This window comes from Pezoporus wallicus, unplaced genomic scaffold, assembly GCF_028554395.1.
Source record: "Pezoporus wallicus isolate ANWC-B61680 ecotype Strahan unplaced genomic scaffold, APGP_CSIRO_Pwel_v1 contig_747, whole genome shotgun sequence".
Taxonomy (NCBI): domain Eukaryota; kingdom Metazoa; phylum Chordata; class Aves; order Psittaciformes; family Psittacidae; genus Pezoporus; species Pezoporus wallicus.
Window position 1 is genome coordinate 1042975 of NW_026638457.1, and position 19862 is coordinate 1062836.

Here is a 19862-nt window from a genome sequence, read left to right on the forward strand (position 1 = left end):
CAGAAACACTGTCTTTAGTCATCCAAAGAACTTGACAGACAGGTCTTCTCCCAAAACTGGGTGACTGTACTTAATTTTTCAGGCATAACTGCTTTATAACCTAAAGAAACACATATTTTGAGCTACTGCAAGAGATTAAGGTTGTCTGAGTTTGGCTAGTGCTGATGTACACTTTCCCACAGTTAATATGCCTTAAGACTCGGCCTCCATTGTCTTCACTCGACCTTCAAATAATACACACACACAAAGTACATATTTTTATTAGTAGACACAAGAGACAATCCATGCTTATCCCTTCAACCATGTACTTCACTCAAAATCCATTTGACAGCAATCAAATTATAGTAAATGGCCTTACCATTTCCACACTGTGAGGTCTTTGAAGCAGAGCGTACCCCTTTTCTTTTAAATATGTGCTTGTCTGTAGCAGACTATAATCTCTTCAAAATGGATACTGACTCATTTTGCCATGTGCCACATCCATTTGCCAATATTATGTCACGAACTGGTAATGTTGTCATTGAAAGCTAGACACTCCTTGCTTGTAGTACAAGGTATTAGTTTCTAGGTAGCTGGCTTTGAGAAGGTTATACCTGTTTGCTGAGCTTCAGCACTCAATTGTCTATTATTAAAGGTCATGTAGAGCTGAGTTACAAGCATTTCTCTTCTTCCTTCATCAATGCTGTGTATTACAGTGGCTTGATTCATGTTACAGTGTCTATACCAGGCTGATGTGAACTGTGCAGTGATATTAAGAATGGCAGATTTTGCACCGCTCAGCACTTGTTTAGTCCTCATCTCGCACATCTCTAAGGCATACATTCTCCTTTAGACTCTGACCTTAAGTACCTAGAGTTATTTGGCTGACTTGAGTGGGCTTTATTCATACTGAAGACAGCCATTGCTTTAGGTAGAAATGTAAAAAAATAAAAAAGTAAAATAATGGCGTGTGTGCATAGCTAATCCCGAGCTGAACGGCAGTGGCATAAAATCAATGTGGGTAATGACTGACCAACAAGTACATAGCAGTCTGGTTTCCAGTCAATAAAATATTGATCTTTTGTTCTATGTGGTGTTCATTTTTAGGTTTCAGTTTCTTCTTTCATGGCAGCTTTTATTGCAGTCTAGCATTTCGTTAGTTTATGCCTTTTCATTTTATCCCTGATGCTTTCTTTTCTATTTTCAGATTTCACATGGCTGATACAGGTTCTTGGTAAGACTGGGATTCCCATAAATAGAAATAGGTTTCATTACCTTAAACAAATATATACACACATAATCAGTGGTTCAAAGATACGTATGATGTTCCAAAAATGTGCACTGAGTTATCAGAAATGAACCCATTAGTAAATGTTAATTGTCTTAAATTTTAAATGAAAATGATGAATCACCAGACACAGGCTTGTCTGCGGGGTGCACCTTTTGTTTGTGCTGTGTGAAATAACATTCAGCAAATTGCAAGAACGTGGTTTAGGCCCCTTATTCGGTCCTGTCTGAACAACCTTCCAGCTTAATTACAAAGTGACGCAATTACCAGGCAGTATCCTAAGACATGACGGAGTCACAGGTCAGGCACACTGATCGTGATATTCCCAATCTTCCAGTCTTAACATTTAGGGAGATGAAATTCTTCTCTGACTCATCAACTAATTATATTTTTAGAAATGCCAACTGAATTATTTATTTCTCCCGCAGTAAATACACTAGATTCAAATCTGGAACTGAGAATTTTTACTTCACAGTAATGAGAAGTTATATATGTGATTGCTATAAATAGTTTGAATAAAAGTAATATTAGGTATCGGTTTAACGTTTCTTAGCCTGTATCACCAGCTACCAATGCCAAAACATAAATACAGTATTCTTCTTGTGCTGGGTTGACCCTACCTGGATGCCATTGTATGGTTTTATTTTAAAATATATCTAGTTCTTCCCTGTGCATTATCTGTTCAGCTCTAAGGTAATCACATTGCTTTTGTTATGGTCAAACTCAATTATCCACAGCTGCAACGGTGTCTCTAATGCCCTGATCACATCTCCACTGTACTCATAGTAATCGCAGGGGACTGGGAGGGAGGCTGCCATTTGGGACTAACTTCTGAGGTGTGAAGTAGATGCCCTATTACCTCCCTCAGTGCTTAAGGCTAAACTTCAAGTCTTTAACACAGAAATAACATGATTAAAATACAAAGAAGAGCCCTGCAGTATTGTTACCAAGTGACACTCCTCTACCTGTATTTCTGAATGTCACATTTTTCACTCTGAGACAAGTTCATATAACGTAAGCAAGTATCAGCCTTTTCCTGGACTACAACTTGTAAGATCCAGGTATTTTTTCAACAGATGTAGCAGGCAGCACAGAGCAGCAATAATGCTGGAAGCTAGGATCACTTCCCTGCATTTCACAGGTGGAGGCACATGCTCCATGACTTATGTCTAGGATAAAACCTCGACATTCTCCATTCTCTCTCCTTGTCCTTGGTTTTCTGGAAAGAAAAACTGTGCATCTAGGCAAGGGAAGAGTTAGGGCATAGTCTGGCCATATCAGTGAAGTGGGTGTCAAATCGCAATGTAGCTTTTCTGCAGTATCCTAACACAGGAAAGTCCAACTAGTTCTTGCATTCTACCAATGGATATTGTCCCAGGCTTTCATCATGGTAAGAGTGGCTCAGTGCAACAACTGGAGCATTAGGATGGGAAAGGTAAGGTTTTGCAAGGCCTTCTGGACCTGTGGTTTCAAACACTTTATGGGCCCCATCATAAGAAGGGAAGTACCTGTTTATACCCAAGTTGACCAGCAATTTCATCATCTGGTCAAAGCTTTTATGAATTTCATTTATTTAACAGAATGGATGTAGATAGGTACATTGTATTTTAGGAAGAGAAGTAAAAACACAGTGACATTTATATGATGACAGATATCAATAGCTGAAGGAGAGTAATATAGAATGAGTGACTAAGTGTAAACTGGGGGATCATTTCTGTAAACAAAAAAGCTGAATGGATTCAAAACTATAGGCAGAACAAACTTGTTTACCAATCAAGCAGGAATGCTTCAATAAATCAGCTACATTCTTGTTAATAATATCTCAAAGAAAACGTGCTTCTGTGTATGCTTGTTCACTGTCAAACTGCAAAAACTTAAAGACAGTCACAGGAAACCTGGCAACTTAAACCAAAGTGCAAAATGCCTAGCATGGTTATAGACTACTGTTTCCAAATGTAAGTTTCAGTTCCTCATATTCTGAAGTACGAGTATTTTGATACAAAAAGAGGACAGATAAGACCTTTGGAGGACAGATACATTTGGCTGCAGACAGGGATGTAACACAGGGATGCTATCCAATTGGCAGTGCACAGCTGCACTGGAGGATCTAGAGATATATGCTTTGCCCTTAATCATTAATCTTTTTTATCTTGTTAGTGAGAACATTAACCCAATAGTGTCCATTTATACATTTCTGTAGACTTTCATCTTGTGTTTTTCACTCAAGGGAAAAATATAAGGAGCCAAGTGTTTATTGCGGCTCCTTGAAGATGAGGCCATCTCTACAGCATCTCTACAGCACAGTCACACAGACATGTACAATGTTAGCAAATATGGCCCATAAGAACCTGGATTTGCCCAGTGAAAACTAATTCAATGTCAGAAGAACAACCACTGTACAGCATTATATCCAAGCTAATAAACCTTATCTCTGTCTTGGGTATAATTCAATATCAACTTGTGCCTCTGCTGTATGTTCTTCAGTGTCCTCTCCTGTAAGATACTCAAGACTATAGGTACTCACCTGATTCACTGCAGATCTTCTTTTAGGGCTGACTGAATTATTAAATTGCTGCATTGAGGAAGTGACACTACCACCACATCTCTCAAAAACAGGAGCCACGAGTCCCTTTCATGCATAGTCTCTGTGAAGCTTTGACAGTGAATCACATTAAGACAAAAAAGAAACACTTGGCTCCTGCTTGTAGCCTAGGCACAGGTATGAAGGTGACCACCAAAATACTCGGATAAGACCACTTACAGACCAAGGAAAGGAGCATGGCCTTGGGCATCTGAGGAACTGAGTCAAGCAGAAAACTGCCTACCAAAATTAACTGAGCAAATCTGGGGTGGGTCAGATACTTCACTACAGGACCTCAGTACTCTCTCAAGTCACTTGTTAGCTCTAGCCCAACACCTGGTGTTCTAATTCTCTTCAGGTGCATTACTGTAATTTCCACTTGTAAGCAGGAGAGCAGTTCACTGCAAAAGGACCTCAGTCTGGTACAGTGGCACTACCTTAGGGGTCTCCTGGGTGACTCACTAAATAGAGGATCCACCCAGCTGGAGGTAAAAAAAAACCAAATAGCCTTAGATAGTTGTTCATATTTGTGCCCCAGCACTCAGCTTAGAGAGCTTTTATAGCAAAGGCATACATTCGGTAGCCATACCCACATTGTTCCTGGATGAAGATCCTCATTTGACCATCTCTGTCTTCACCCTAGACTTTGGATTAGCTTTTGCTAGACTAATTACCAAATAAATACAAGCACAGCTTTCTTGGATTTGGGAAAAACAAGCAAAAATAACCCAACAACATAGCCAAATAGTGCAAAATAATGTAAACATTTTATCCAGTTCTGCAGAATTACACTTTTGTTGATCTTGTTTCCCAAAGGAAAACAAAACAAAAAAGGCAAAAAGGACCAATTAGTTTTTGAGAACAAGCCCTTTACTTATAAAAAAATAAAAACAAAATCAAGCCCTTAGTTAAACATTTTCATTGGAAAGACAGCAATCTGAGTAGAGATTTCTGGCTCTGAAAGCAGATGGCCATAAAAGGCTGCTAATACGAGGAATGGGACTTACCTCAAATAATAAACAAAATGATAACAAATCATGGTAGCTTAGTGCATACTTCATAAGCCTGTGACAGAGGACAAAGCTCAGGACACCAGTGTCCTGTTGGGGGCCAGCCTGTTCTCATGAATCCTTGGAGAAATGACAAGTTGGGTGACCCTAATATCACATTCCAGTGTTTCCAAACATTTGGATTTCTTTAACCTTTAACTCCTGAATTTCCTGGCCTTCTCACAATAGCAATCCTATTTCTTCTTAGCTTGATTCTTTTATAATTGCTACAAAATCCTTATTAAATCTGAACTCACTCGAAAGTAAACCCGCCCTGGTTGAAGGGGAGGGGGGGGGACGGGAATGGGACATGACACAACAGACAATGTCCTTGGTTACCAAGATCTTTGATTTAAAGCATATTTTCACTTGCCTATAAAACACTGTTGAACTTAAATGCTTTGAGCTGAGCTCTGTGCCAGACTTTCTCAGGCCAATTCCTGCTTTCCACTTCACCTTTTTCCTTTTCATTTCCAGAAAATTCCAGCCAAAGCCATCTTAAATTTCACAAAACAAGCACAGAAAGAAAAGATAACGTTTGCCCTATGCTAAAGAAACCTGAAACTTCTCTTTGAGAAGTTCAAGTGCTCCACTTAATTTTGGCTCAGGAACCTACCTGACAATAAAAAGGAAAACTTTCTGTCACAGAGATGCCTCCCACCATCCCCACAAAAATCCACTTATCCTAATTACATCTCTTCCACATTAAGAAATTGCAGGCATATTTCACACAGGGCAAATGTGTGGTCCAGGTACTATGTACTCGGTGACAACCACTTGTAAGCATTTTAGGTTGGGTAAAGGTTTCAGTTCCTGAGCCATAAAATAGAGATAACTCCCTATCTTGGAGGAATCAAGTCAGATAATTGTGAAAACTGATCTACCTAAAACACTGTCATAGCAGACCACTGATGACCAATCTGAGGAGGCCAGACTCTGAGTAAAGATCCTAGTTTTGCCTTCAGAATAGCTTTTAGCATGGAGCTGCATAGTGAGCAGTGCTGAGTCCCAGAAGCAGGATGATGCTCACTGTGAGAGTGAACCACTATTCATGGATGATGGGGAATTAGTGCCCTAAGAAAATAGCCATTTGGGGCTGTTTTGCTTAAAGCCTGTGCTATGCAGGAGAGGTAAGGGTGCCACAGAGGCAGCTCTAATTCCAGTGTTTCCTCACCAGGATCAGAGACAAGCTCTGAAAAGTCCAACTCAAATTAGCCAGGATTAGTTACTTTTATTTTCGTTTAACATTTCTGGTAACCCACCAAAGCCCACAAGGCTTTTCAGAAGAGGGCTTGAGAGGGACTTTTTGCCCTCTGCTCATGCCAAGGAAGGAACAAAGGGCTGGCTGCAGCACACAGTTTGCTGGGATACAGTTTTTCCAGAGGAAAGGTTGCTTCTGTGGACATTCATACAATAGGGCAAGGGCATTGTTAGTGTGTCTCCTCTCAAGACTGCCCTATGGACATCATGGTACAGATTCAACTGAGGGATCAACTCCAAAACCAACACAGAACCAGTTTCATCGTGGTGGTACATGGTCAGTATTATTAATCAGTTATATGGCTGTCATATTCTGCACAATTCACTTGATTTTCTCAGAGCGGTAACGAGGCAAGCAAGAAACTTAGCTCATTCAAAGATATTACCAATAGCATTATGATTTCAAACACTGGCCCTGACAGGAACCATCTCCCCCCTGGGAAGAAGTTAAAGAACTGGGTTTGCAGAGATGCTGCTGGACACCCAGAGCCTGGGACAATGACAAGCCAAGGGCCGGTGGGTCTCCTGATAGGGGCAGAAGTTTTTCATAGTCTACCTCTGTTCAAGGCCTACCTTGTTCAGCTCCTTTTGCACCATGTTCCCATAGGCACTCTGGAGGTGGTGACTCATATATTTTATCAGGCAACTGGGAAACTTTTCAAACATATCTACTTTCTGCTTCTTGGTCTGAGTGGCCAGATGAGAACTTTAAAGTTACATAGAATGGAAACAATCAAGAATAACTCTCAATCAATGTGCTTGGGGAGGAATTGCTGGGTTAAGAAAGATTATTTTTACTCTGTTGTACCATTGGATAAAAGAGAAATAAACAGTCCTTACCAATATCCCTGGTTGGTACTAAGGTGGATATATCTAGTAACAGCTGTATGAAAACTTCCCAAATACAAGGCAATCGTGTAAGTAACTAAAGAAGGGTGTATTAACAGAAAAACAAACCCAGTAATAACTAACAGAATTAGATAGAAAATAAATAGGTCTACTGTAGCTAGCTCCAGCTTTATTTATCAGACAATCCTTGTCTGATACTGAACCAAAAGCGTATATGTAATTCCTCTGAATATCAGATATTAAACATGCAGACCATATCCTAAGAAGGACAAGAATAAAAGAAGAAAATTGAAAGGGAGAAAATGAAATATAGGAAAATAACAGTAATGCATCAATCAGTATTAACAGCAAAACTTCCTTATATTAAAACGATGTAGATATTGAGTCATGGAAAGATGATGTTAAAACTGAAGACTTGCCGCATGAATCAGTCGGTATTAAAAGGAGTAATCTTGGTCTAAGGAAAAACAAAGGAAACAAATACCTAAAAATCAAAGACCTTTATCCTCTACAATTACCCTATATCTCATTTTGTTGTCTATCGTATTCCCACAACAATCCCTGGGTGATGAGTTAGTGCATTAAAGTGCTGTAACTATTTTAAATGTATTTCTCCCTATAAATCATTGATATATTTTCAACAAATTTAGTATTTGCATCACTTAGGCCACATGTGGTAGAGTCTGTAGATGCCTATCATTATAATGCAGGCTAGCTATGATTATTTTCACTTGATGAAAATATTTTGTGTTACCGCACAGATTTCCTTATCTTGTTAACTGGAAGATAGGTGAGTATGTGTGCGCACACTTATTTCTCACTTGCCCTATAGCCTTCATAAATAAAAGAATGGAATGTTCTTTATTGCAGCGATGTACATAAAGCAAGCCCTTCAGGTGCTTTCAGCCCTTTCACTGTGAAGGTGGTGAGACACTGGCACAAGCTGCCCTGAGAAGCTGTGGCTGCCCCACCCCTGGAAGTGTTCAAGGAAAGACTGGATTGGGCTTTGAGCAACCTGGTCAAGTGGGTGGTGTCTGCCCATGGCAGGGGGATTGGAACTGGATGACCTTAAGGTCTCTTCCAACCCGAACCATTCTGTGACTCGCTGATGCTCTGATTTTTTTTTTTAGTCCTATGCCCAGCAGAAATAGGAAAAAGTTTTAAAAAGACTTTGGCCACCCAACCTTACAACCACACTCACAGTCACAAACTCAGTCCTCAGTGACATGGAAAAAGTCAGTTTTCCACCCACACAATTTAGAGGAACCGGCTCCTTTGTTCGCATACAGATCTCAGAGAGCAGCAAGCCTGTCTTGCCTCACTGTACGTAAGCAGGTCCCATCAGGATGTAAGCAGCTTGCATAGCTTCCCTGCAGTTGTACACACACAGAGAAGTTTGAAAGCAGAACAGCTAAGCAGGACTACTTTTAATACACCAAGTAGCAATCCATCCCCTACTGTGTTCAAGTGAGTCTGTGATAAATTAACTACCACCGAAGCTACAGGTGTAGTCTGTGACACAATGTGTACCAGTCACATGGGAAGGCTCAGAGACGAGCAAACCTATCTTGACCTGGCCACACAACACTCATACAGCAGCTCCCTGCTGTCCTGCACATCAAGCTGGTGCTGAACAAGCCTTCCAGAGTTCATTCTCCAGTGAACTCAAAAACCTGTTTTGTCAGATCATGAAAGAGAGGTGGTCGCTCTGACAGGTTTAATGGAAAACCAGAGCAAACTGCTTTTATGCTCTTCACATCAGCCCTCAGGAATGACCAGAAAATAGCCTTTCAGCATGAAGAAGCAGAAATGAAGGTAATTTGCCATTATCCTTTACAAACTCAAAACTCACTAAAGAAGGCTGTTGAAAGGATGATATATTAGGTTGGTTAAACATCACCTACAGTGCAGTAGTTTCTTTCCCAACACAGGAATTTGTCATTCATGTATCAGTCATACCAGCTATGGTACCTCTCACAAAGGACTCATCATAGAGCCCATCATTTACATGCAGACAACTTCAGCTAACTCTCATTAAGCTGATCATTAAATTTGTCTCAAAACATGTGCCACTCTATTGGAAACAACAAATATTCACCATGACCCTTTTGCCGTTTCTACATTTCTGAGATTGGAAGTCATCTCTCCTGAATCAGAGTTACTTAGTGTGGTTGCATATTACTTGACAGAAAAGCTGTCAGAGAAAGTCCACCACTCGGAGACCACCTATAATTCTGGGACATGGCCAGTTACCTGAACAATTACTGCATGTCACTGTGAAATTGTGTGACAGAGAGAACCTACAACGGTTTTCTCATTGCCCTACCAATTGTCATGCAAGCCAGTAAATCATCAGAGATACCAATACTATTTGTTAAGTAACATTCACTATCTTTAATACCAAAATCAAATATAAAACCACCCTGATGCTTCTGATGTGCATGGAGGTAAGGTCCTGCTAATACTGACTAGGAGTACATCTCCTCTTTGAGACTGAGCTTTTACTGACAGTCTATCAGCACACCTACGCTCTGCTTGCGCGTTCTGCTTGGGAAGGAAAAAGTACAGTTTGAGGCTGTCCTCAAAAGCTGCAGACTTGTGGTCATGTCATGAGGACTCTTCAAGGTCAAGGGAACTTGTGCGTTAGGTGTGTCAGTACTGGCCAGAGGCCTGGGTTTGGTTTTGAAGATCATCCAGAGCTCATGAATCGGTTCGACATCTGGGATGGGAGAGAGATGCTTTTTTAGGACCATCCTAAGAGAAAAGATGGAGGCTTTTCTGACAATGATACATTTAGAATTGGAATTATGCTCATAAACACACTGGGATTTTCCTTTCATATCTGAGACATTAGGCTTTTATTTTTAAATTCCGGAAGCACAAATCTCTATTTAATGATATTTGGCAGGTTTTCAGTACATCAGTTCACAGTGCTTTGGAAACATTAACCACATTTTAAAGGTACAGAATAGCAGCTAAATAAATTGATCAACCTATTTATAGAGTCATGGACAGCTGGGAGAAGGGGGCAAATGGGCACATAGCTGCCATTCTTTACTCTGCAGTGAAACAGAAATCTCATTTTCATAGAAGCCTGAGCAAGCACAGTAGGAATAAGAGAAAACACAAAAATACAGTTCTCTTAACCGTAGAGGCACATTTTGAAACACTTACTAGAACTAGTATTGCTTAACCTTGTTAGCAACCCGGGTAACAAGAGAAAATGTACCCCCAGCAAGCTGTGGAGCATAACAAATTGTAGGGAGTAGTTCATATGCCAGAAAGCTGAGCTGTCATTAAGAAAGGGCTGGAAAAATGGGCCAAGAGGAACCTCATTAAATTCACAGTGGGAAGTACAGAATAAGCCAGAACAACCCCATACACCAGTATAAGTTTGAGTCCAGGCCGTGGCTTTGTAGAAAAAAACCTAGGAGTCCTGGTGGACAATAAGCTGAACATGAGCCAGCAATACACCCTTGCAGGGAAGGAAGCCAAGCACATCTTTATCTGCATTAGAAAGACTATTGCTAGCAAGTCAAGGTATGTGATGTTTGCCCTCTCTTCAGCACTGGTGATATTGCATTCAGTCTTATGTCCAATTTTGGGCTTCCCAGTACAAGAGAGACCTTGCTAACCTGGACCAAGTTCATCAGGCAGAGGGCCAGCATGCCAAAGGGTTGGAGCATTTTTCCTCTGAGGAGAGGGCAGGCAGTTGATCCAGGGGGTGGTACTGAATACCTGCATCAGCAGCTACTTCAAGACCAATGAAATGGTAGCTCTTTTTATCCTTCTTCTCCTATCAGTCAAGTTTGCTTTTTCTTTCTCTTCTCAAAAGTGACAATAGCCACATAAAAACAGTTCAAGTACAAAGGACTTTACATGCTCACAACTGCAAAGAGCATCAAAGTGGTCAGATCTTGGATTGCTTCTTCCAGAGTTCATATAACCTTAACAGCTACTGACACTCAGAAAAAAAATCTGTTACATTAGATGTCTGGTTAAGCTCTTCTCTTCTCCCCTATTTGCTGATTTAGGATTTACCAGAATAATAGGTGAAAGGGAAGGGAAGAATTAATTTACCTCTTTAGGTCAGCCAGACCAAGCCAAACATGCCATCACAGCACTGATGGTGGCAAGTGCACCATTAATCTAACCCTTGAGAAGTTTCAGAACTTGTTAGTAAATCTTTACTTAAAAATAAACAAGAGGTACTGTATATGTTCCTAAAAACATAGTGCAAGAACTAGGTTTATTTTCTGTAAAGAATATTTGTCCAAACGTCAACCAGGATTAACTAATTGTCATATCCTGGTAATGTTTATTTTCATTTCAAAAGAGAGAGAAAATGTTTAGTTTGCTTTTAATTTGTCTCAGACTACAACAAATGTTTTTCATGCAAAAGTTCTGTTTGAGAGCATTGACAGATGAGGTTTTAGGGTTGAACAATTATTACCCCTCCGTTTGAATGTCCATCTTTCTGCCTGTGGGTAAACTGAAATCACAGCCAACAGGGTAGAGAGATTTGTTCTAAGAGATCATGCCACAGTTTGGGAGCATGAGTAGTTTTGCCGGAAGAAGCACCAACACTGATTGTAGCCACCTTCCACTCAGACAGCAGTGTTCTCCAGAACTTTCCTGTTATGGCCTCTGCTGTTGTCCAAACTCACATTACTGCAGGAAACCAGTGGATGTCAAACAACATTCTGCTCACAGACAGGATTAATCATTTCCTCCAGTAGCTCATTCCAGACACATCTCAGAGGCAGCAGCCTCCTACCATAGACATTTAATTAGGTCAGTTTGGGGCTGACTCTCATGAGAACCCATTGAGAAAGGCAGGAGCACATGACCCTCAACAAGCTGTGCGCGAAGCCCAGGTTTTGGAAAATGGCTTCTCTGTGGTCAGCCCAGCTGCACACAGTTTTCTGCCAGACAGCCTGACTCTGACCCAGATTCATCATCGTACGTATGCTTTTGGTCATATGCAGCAAGAGTGAACATGCTAGCAGCTGTCTTATGACCCTCTTTTATAAATGGCATTAGACCTCACAGGCTGACGCAATACTTTCCCATATTTTATTTTGTTTTAATGTTTTTCTGCTATGCATGTTTGTGAGGCTTGTCAGGTGCCACTCAGTTCAGACATACATTTAAACTCACAGGGTTAAATTGCCTCTAACCTCTAATCCTGACCATGCAAACTGATTCTGTGCTGAATTTAATCTACAGTCTCTTGTCTACAAAATACTTGTATGCATACATATATACACATGTGCAGCGTAGAGGTACTGGGTTTTCAAGAACTGCTCCTGCAAAGCTAACTCAGACACAATCATCTAAAACCATACTTGCACCCATTGACAATAAAAATTTCCATTAACACCATTGATAAAGCTGAAGTTATGACATTTGATGCCCATTAACACAGACATTTCTTTCTTCCATGTTTAAACTTTTTTATTTCTACTGATATATAAGGGTTAGCCTTGTCTTGTGTCTGCACAGTGAATTACCCTGAATGGACCTCAAGCTTGTATTCCAACATAGTTAAAATAACATTTCAGACAGTGATTCAGCAAGGCAATGTAACTTGCTGGATTTATTTGATTTGTATGTTTGAAGCAAACAGTTAAGATGCCTGTCTCAGAAAGAAAATAAAGCACTTGAACTCTTGCCTTGGTCCTAATTTAGAGTTCTGTTTGCATGTTTGTTTTAGCATCTTCTGGGAACATTCTGTCTCCTCAAGAGCTATTCTACCAACATAGAAACACAATTTGATTGAGTTTTATTTTATAATCTTTGTAAACATCATTTTCTCTTAAATATGCAAAATCCAAGGATATAAATTGTGCTTGGCATTAAAAATGCATATGGTCATAAATAAAAAATCTCAGCAACTGTTATGCAGCTGCTATATGTGAATGTAGTGCTTGGCCCTTTAATGGGATGTCAGCTAGAGATTTTTTTGCAGGAAAGCTGAAAAAAGTTCAGTTTCCACCTCCCTAATCATTTTCTCCAAAGTACCCAAATACTCCTGAGACATAACAACGAAGTGCAAGATCACATTTTTATGGACTTATCGCTTCTGTGTATTTGTTAATCACACCTCATTGAATTTAATGGCATTTTACCTTATTAAATTACTGCTACAGAACGGCAGAAAGAGCTGTTCTTTGGGTTTTGATCATTAGGCAGAATGAACTTTAAGTTCAGTGAGCTGTAGCATATAGTCTTATCAGAGTACTTTATAGCATGCAAGAAGTTTGTCATTATTGACATTATGGACACAGCAAATATCTGTCAGGACTGGAAGCATCGCTCTGCATGCATTAACATATTTGTCACATTGCAGAACCACATAAAACCTCACTGTAGGGTGAGTCAGCTGCACAAGCACACGGGAGAAAACAATTAATTAGCAAAGGATTAAACTTCAGATGAGAGGCTGCTTGTGACAGCCAAACCAGGATTGAAGTACAATAGGATTGACTGAATAGGCCAAGCTAAAAAGTAAATCCATTTTTGACCACCATAGCATGTTTGCATTGGATGTTCTCAGATGTCATCCTCAGGGTAATCTCAGTGATAACCAGTTTGTCAATATAAGAAGTTTGATTTGCAGCTATGCCAGCCTCAGAGGCTGATCTACAACAGCCCAATATGTCAATACTGTGTTTACACTACTGCACCAGAGCTGGTGCAGTTTTAACCACTTGCCTTCTCATTGATGAACAGCACTTACTGGTGTCTTGAAATTAGTGCTAATTCTGGAGTAATTTAAAAGAATATATAAAGGAGAAAACAGTTTAGCATTTCCTTTCTATTCTTCCATCCAGTGCTAGAAGAACTGGCTGAAGCAAGCTCAGCATACAAAGTCTTCTTTTAGGTGACAAATAAAGAGCATTCCTGTGCAAGATAATAGTAAATTGCAATGGGATGGTAAGTTGCAGTATTTTACAGGTGACAAATTGCCTTTGTAACAAAGCACAGCTGGTACTCAGCTGATGATACTCCAACTTATTCCAAGCTGCACAACATCACAAACCTCATCAGCTACCACATACTGGGAACCAAATGACAGCTTTCCATGCAGGGAATGGCAGCAACAACGTGTACCTATGGAAAAAGCAAGTCAAAGTAGCAGCTGCCATTGTGAATGTTAGGGGAGGAGAGGAAGGGGAGGTTTGCTACATAAACAGCTCTTTCAAACAAAGTCATCAAGATCTAAGTGTAGTAAAAATATGTAAAATAGAAAATTCAAGACTTGGGCACCCCAGAATAAAATGCATTTTAGGACCGCATGAAGAACAACAACAAAACTAATAATGATAATTAAAAAAATCAATAGAAACCTATTTAGTAAATATATTTGTGTTGAAATTTTGTTTTGTTTTTTTTTTTTTATTTAATATCCTTGACATAGGAAAAAATCTGTGGTCACAAATCTGTTGATATGATGAAATTGCAAAGGATTTAGACCCAGCACAGGAGCTTCAACATGACTTACCATCAAATAAGATTGTCTTCTTTCCTGTCATGTTAGATAAGATAACCTAAGTGAAGAAGTCATGCTTGTTCACCTGTTTACTCTTTTGGTGGAAATAAAGCAGTCACACTTCTCTTACCTTTGTATGTCTGAAAACTGCAACAGCTGACAGAACCAGCTGTTATCCATTCCTCTCCTTTCATAGTATTTTCCTGGCAGAGCATCTAATTAAGTTTTGCTTGGATGCAGTTTATATGGTATTGAGTAAACAAACCCATGTATTTACTAAAGCAAAAGAAAATTCCCATTGTCTCACTGGATCATACTGCTTAATTCACAGCTTTGACCCATCGCGGTATCCCATGTAAAACTGCAGGCCTTGTGGACAGCGGAACACTAAGAATTACATAAACTTTGCCAAAACAAAGCCGTATGTTGGAAAAGCGGATGAGAAGAATGGATTCTCAGTGGCCATGAGTATTCACTGAAGGAAAAGCTGGGCTACATCATCAGCAAAATAATTTTTAAAGTGTTCTGTGGTTAATCCTGTGATTACTAGGACAGTAAGTCCAGTGTCTCTCTCACTAAGCCAATAGCCCAGATGTCTGGGAAGAAAAGCAGAAAAGCTCTAAAGCAGGCAATGGAACATGCTCTAACTGAAATCTGCCAGTTTATTGCTAACGCAGTGGAAAAGGCCTTTTCTAAAGCGAATAAGACCAACTCACAGTTTGGCATCTAGAGATCTGGCATTCTCAGCAAGAAGAAAAGGAAAAAGATTAAGTGAAGAAAAAAACTGATGCAATGCAGTAAGTAGCATATTTATCGTAAAGTCCGAGATCCATCTTTTTCCCCCTCAAAGCCTGATATAATTGAAGCTTTTCTGACATGCAGGGAAACAAAACAAAATAAAACAAAAAAGAAGGCAATGGTACCAAAAGGAAAATAAAAAATATTGAAAAATGGTGACTATTTTCTGAAAATTAAAAAAAAAGAAAGTTTAATATACTCAAAAAGAAAACTTATAAGATAAGGATAATCAGGATTCAGGCAAGACTTACAGAAACAATTGATGTTCAGTTCACTTTAAAATTAATCAAAACCAATTTCAAGCCACTTATTCAGAGTTGAACCTTTCAACCCACAATGAGATTTCTCCTAGAGTACAGGGGTTCTAGTATAAAACTTCTAAGGATGTTATAAAATACAATAAAAATGTATTCAAATACATTTGAGCTAAAATGAAAAATAATTATTCATGTTCTCTAGTATACAAGAACATTTGCTCCTGACAGTAAGTGTTTTCCCAGTTTCTTGACTGGATTCTAATTCGAGTGGGATAATATAATTCCTGTACATGTCCACCCTACCCAAACAGTATTAGTTTGGGCAACAAAACGAGGCTTTTGCTGTCACCATCCTTGTAGGGAAAGGCCTAAATAGAACATAAAATCTCACTTCAGTCAACCAGCCTATTCTGTACCTTGTTCAGCTCTACTGGACAAATACAAGCCCTACCAGATTATATGGGGTTCCTGAAAAGTTCAGACAACAGGAAGAATAATCCAGTTCACTTATACCAAATGCTGCAGACTACACTAAATATTTTCAACTAAATATGCTCAACCTAAAGCCTTGACAGATCTGATTACCTACAATAGTTCCCTGTCCCTTCTCCTACATCTTCCTCCAGTATCAGCTTAATTCCTCCCAGCTGTTCTTAAGCTTCCTAAAACTTTACATAGCTGACAATCTCTAATTTCTCCTGTAGCTTCTTATAATACTCTCCCAAGGCATATACAACCCAGCTTCCAAACTGGTGTTAACAAACTTCAGAGCTAGCTGATTTCAACCCATGTGAAGCATTCAGTCACCAAACTGGGTTTCTTTTCTGAACAGGCTGTGCAACAAGCAGAAGTCAAATTTTGGAAGATAGTTTGTAAAAGGAGCATTGGCTTTAGAGTTCACTGCTGTGAATCTTTGGATGCTTAGTAACTGTGTCTGATTGTGGAGTCCTACCTGCCTACACTTCAGCTTTATTTTTGTTCTTGGGAAAACACATACATTAGGACAGGTCTAAAATTTACAGTAATTTACAGCAATTTACAGCAAGTTCTTGTTGGTAATCTAAGACTGCAATCACCAGTATTATTTGTAGGTCCCCATCTGACCTCTGGAGAAATTCTAAGAGCTCTTCTTTGCCAATAATTTGGGGATCTTATGCATGTGCCCATGTACCACTAAGCATCTGAAATGAAGACACAAGCTGGGCACCAAATTTAGGCAGATGATATCCCTCCCCCACTTCCCTCCCTCCTCTTTTGCAATCATTTCTGTTGAGATGTTCGTTTACTCCAGTCACCAAAACACCCAGTGGACCTGAGCAGTTCTACTTAAATAAGCAGATTCAAGCAGCACCCTAAGCTTCGCAGTTTGGGTAAGAACCTTAAGCATGTCTGTACCCAGCCCCATGTCAGAGCAACATCCAGGCATATGCGTCATTGCTCTTCCCGTCTTACCCTTACCATTTCTTCTTGTACTTTCACCTCCACCAGAAGGGAATCCACATACTCAAGTCAGATAGCACGCACTGATCATTCAGCTTGGGTGCAGGCAGCGGGACTTGACTTGTACCATGTTAGGCCTTTTCCTGAAACACAGGACACACTGCTGTTGCTTAGTCGAGACTTGACATGCCTTTTTAGAACTCTCTAACCACAGTGCTCTTCTGTAGCAGGTCTTCCCCTTCTTGAATGCATACCAAATTCTTCTTTTTCCCTCCCCTTCAGATTATGAGATCTAGCTACAGTTAACAGAGCTGCACAGAGTAAGACCTTTTTTACACCATTTGGAGGTAAAAAACCAAATAATGAATATGATTTCCATCCAGATCAGCCAGGTGATCTGACTCTCTCCCTCATAACACCAGCACAAAGAAGGCAGTTAACCAGAAAATCTTCATTAATGAAATCAGTAAACTATTAACAGAAATATTTTCTGAGCAGCATTCCAAGTGCATCTTAGGTACAGTCTTAGCATTTAGTGCACACTTTCTCGAAAGTAAGCTAGGTTTCTCCACAGGCAAGCGTTCTGCCTTGGGCTACGTTGCACTTCATTGATTGCCAGCACAAGAGCAGGCTCTGGTAATTGGCAGGATGGACTGCAGATGTGCAGGTAATTGGCAATTGTTTTCAAATAAATTAAAACCACAACATCTGTTCAACTTGTGTAACTTCAGAAAGCAAATGCTGAAAGGAAAAGCTTTCTATTACAGCCAGATTAAAGATAAAAAGAAGTCCAAGACTATAAACAGTGCCACCTTTACACACGAGTACTTATTCAGGTACAAACACAAAAAGCATGAGGAGCAGAGGGAAGAGGTGAAGGTAGCAAATACTGTAAAATTTCTATATTTATAATGATCTGAAAATCCTGCATATGCATCTGAGTTTTAGATATTGGATATTTATCTGTGCCCTTGTTCACCCTGTGTTGTTTACCCTCTGAAACTGCTCTCAGTCCATATGAAGCAGAAAGAATATTAGAGGATCTTGACAGGAGCCCTGAGCACCCCGTTAATTTGGACACCTACATAGCATAATTGATTTGGTATTTGTGAAATTATTGAACATCTAATATATGTAAAAACACAATTCTTCATCTTCCAGTCCAGTACAAGTTTACTTTGGCAAGGATTTCAACCTAAAATTTTCAGATGAGGCCCCCTAAATCGGTTGTAGTTCCCCTGGTTTTCTAGAACTGTAAGCCCATTCCACCTCAGCAAAACACTTTGGTTGAATTGCTTTACCATCTCCTTCTGCAGGAGTATGTCCTTATCAAAACAAATGGGTACTCATTTTGCAAGAGGGAGCCTAAACAAATAGCATACAAAATAAAGTTGTTCAGATAGGACATCTCAGCATCTTCAGTACTTTGAAGCACTCACTGGGACTTGATCAACTTCTTAGATACTACTTCCTTTCAGTCTGTCAAGAAACCTTTTCCACCTCAATTTGTAAGTGCTGTTTAGGATGACAGGAGGTGTTTTGTCCCTTAATGGCTGTTTCTAGCAACTCCCAGGTTAAGAAATGCTGACCTGGAGCAGTCAGGACTATCCTCCTCAGTGCTTTATCTTATGAAACATTTCTCTAACTCCTTCTCCTCCCTTACACAGCTAGTAAGATAACCTTCATTTTACAACTTGTTATACAACTGATTTCCCATGCAATGTCTTTATCACCCTCACCAAGTGAAAAAAGCTTCTTCCATGTGACCTCTTACTCAGTTTAATTCCTATTAGTCTTCATTGATCATTTTCTTTGCAGTGTTCTATGTAACTAGACTTCACAGTCTGTGCTGCACCACCAGATAGCCCGACCTCACCTTCTTGTCTTTTTTCTTTTTACCAATACTAATACCCTTTTGGTCATGGGGCAGCTATATCATGGAGCACATCCACCTGAAATCATTGCAAGAAAAAGTTGTCATTTAAATTAGACTTCATAAGCTCTTGTGTTAATCCGTTGACCGACTACCCCTAATGAGCAAATGTGCATGAGAAAAAAGTCAGCACAACATAAACCAGATCCAAAATAAAGAGATCCGAGTGGACGGGTCCAAGTTAAAGTCAGCTTTGCATTCCGGAAACCTTGGGGGTTGTCATGGTTCCTGACAAAGTTTATAATAGATTCTTGGAACTTAGATTCTTAAAAACAGTTCCCTGGTCACAAAGTTATCATTAATGACACTCGGAAAGCAATGTGAGCTCGACCTAAAATCTCTGGTTTCAGTTCAACTGCTCCCTACACCTTTGGTTAGGCCCTTCATGGAGAAATCCAAAGCAATCTTTTTTACCAAACTGTAACTTTCCTACTGACTGAGCACATGCTTCTCAAGAACAAAAATGATCTATTTGGAAACTGTCATTTGTAAATTCACAGATTCTCAACTTTTCACATCCATGGTGTTAATTAATGTAGAGTTATAATGCAATTATTATAAATACAGCACTCTCAAGAGATGCACTAGGACTCCAGGCAGGTCTGTGTACACACACAAAAAAATATTAAGAGGGAGTGAAAGATATTTAAGGAAGGAGTGAACTGTGGCCACCTCTGACAGCAGAAGCTCCAAAATCCCTTTTCCCTCACTGATCTTCCTGTCAACTTGCCAAGGAACTTCAAAAAATATGAATTCACAGGGTATGGCCAATGGCAGAGTCCGAAACTGTAAGACCTCAGTCATCAGATGAAAAACTACAGCAAGAAAACAACAACAAGACCTAAAAGATATTTTTTTTTACTACCTTAGCTTTTGTTAATATTCAGCTTTCAAAGTCTACAGCAGTTTAATTCAAGCTGGGGGGGGGGGGGG

General features: G+C 39.7%; 1 long non-coding RNA gene across 1 annotated transcript in view; it reads right to left on the bottom strand.

The window, feature by feature from the left end:
- Positions 1-1135: 1135 nt before the first annotated feature.
- Positions 1136-19862, bottom strand: part of LOC130599959 (uncharacterized) — a 40131-nt gene continuing 21404 nt past the window's right edge. Inside the window, exons 2-4 of the long non-coding RNA XR_008972336.1 lie at positions 17015-17139; positions 14623-14862; positions 1136-1219 (exon numbers count right to left, since the gene is read on the bottom strand). This is a non-coding gene — a long non-coding RNA (uncharacterized LOC130599959). The remainder of the gene's footprint in view (positions 1220-14622; positions 14863-17014; positions 17140-19862) is intronic.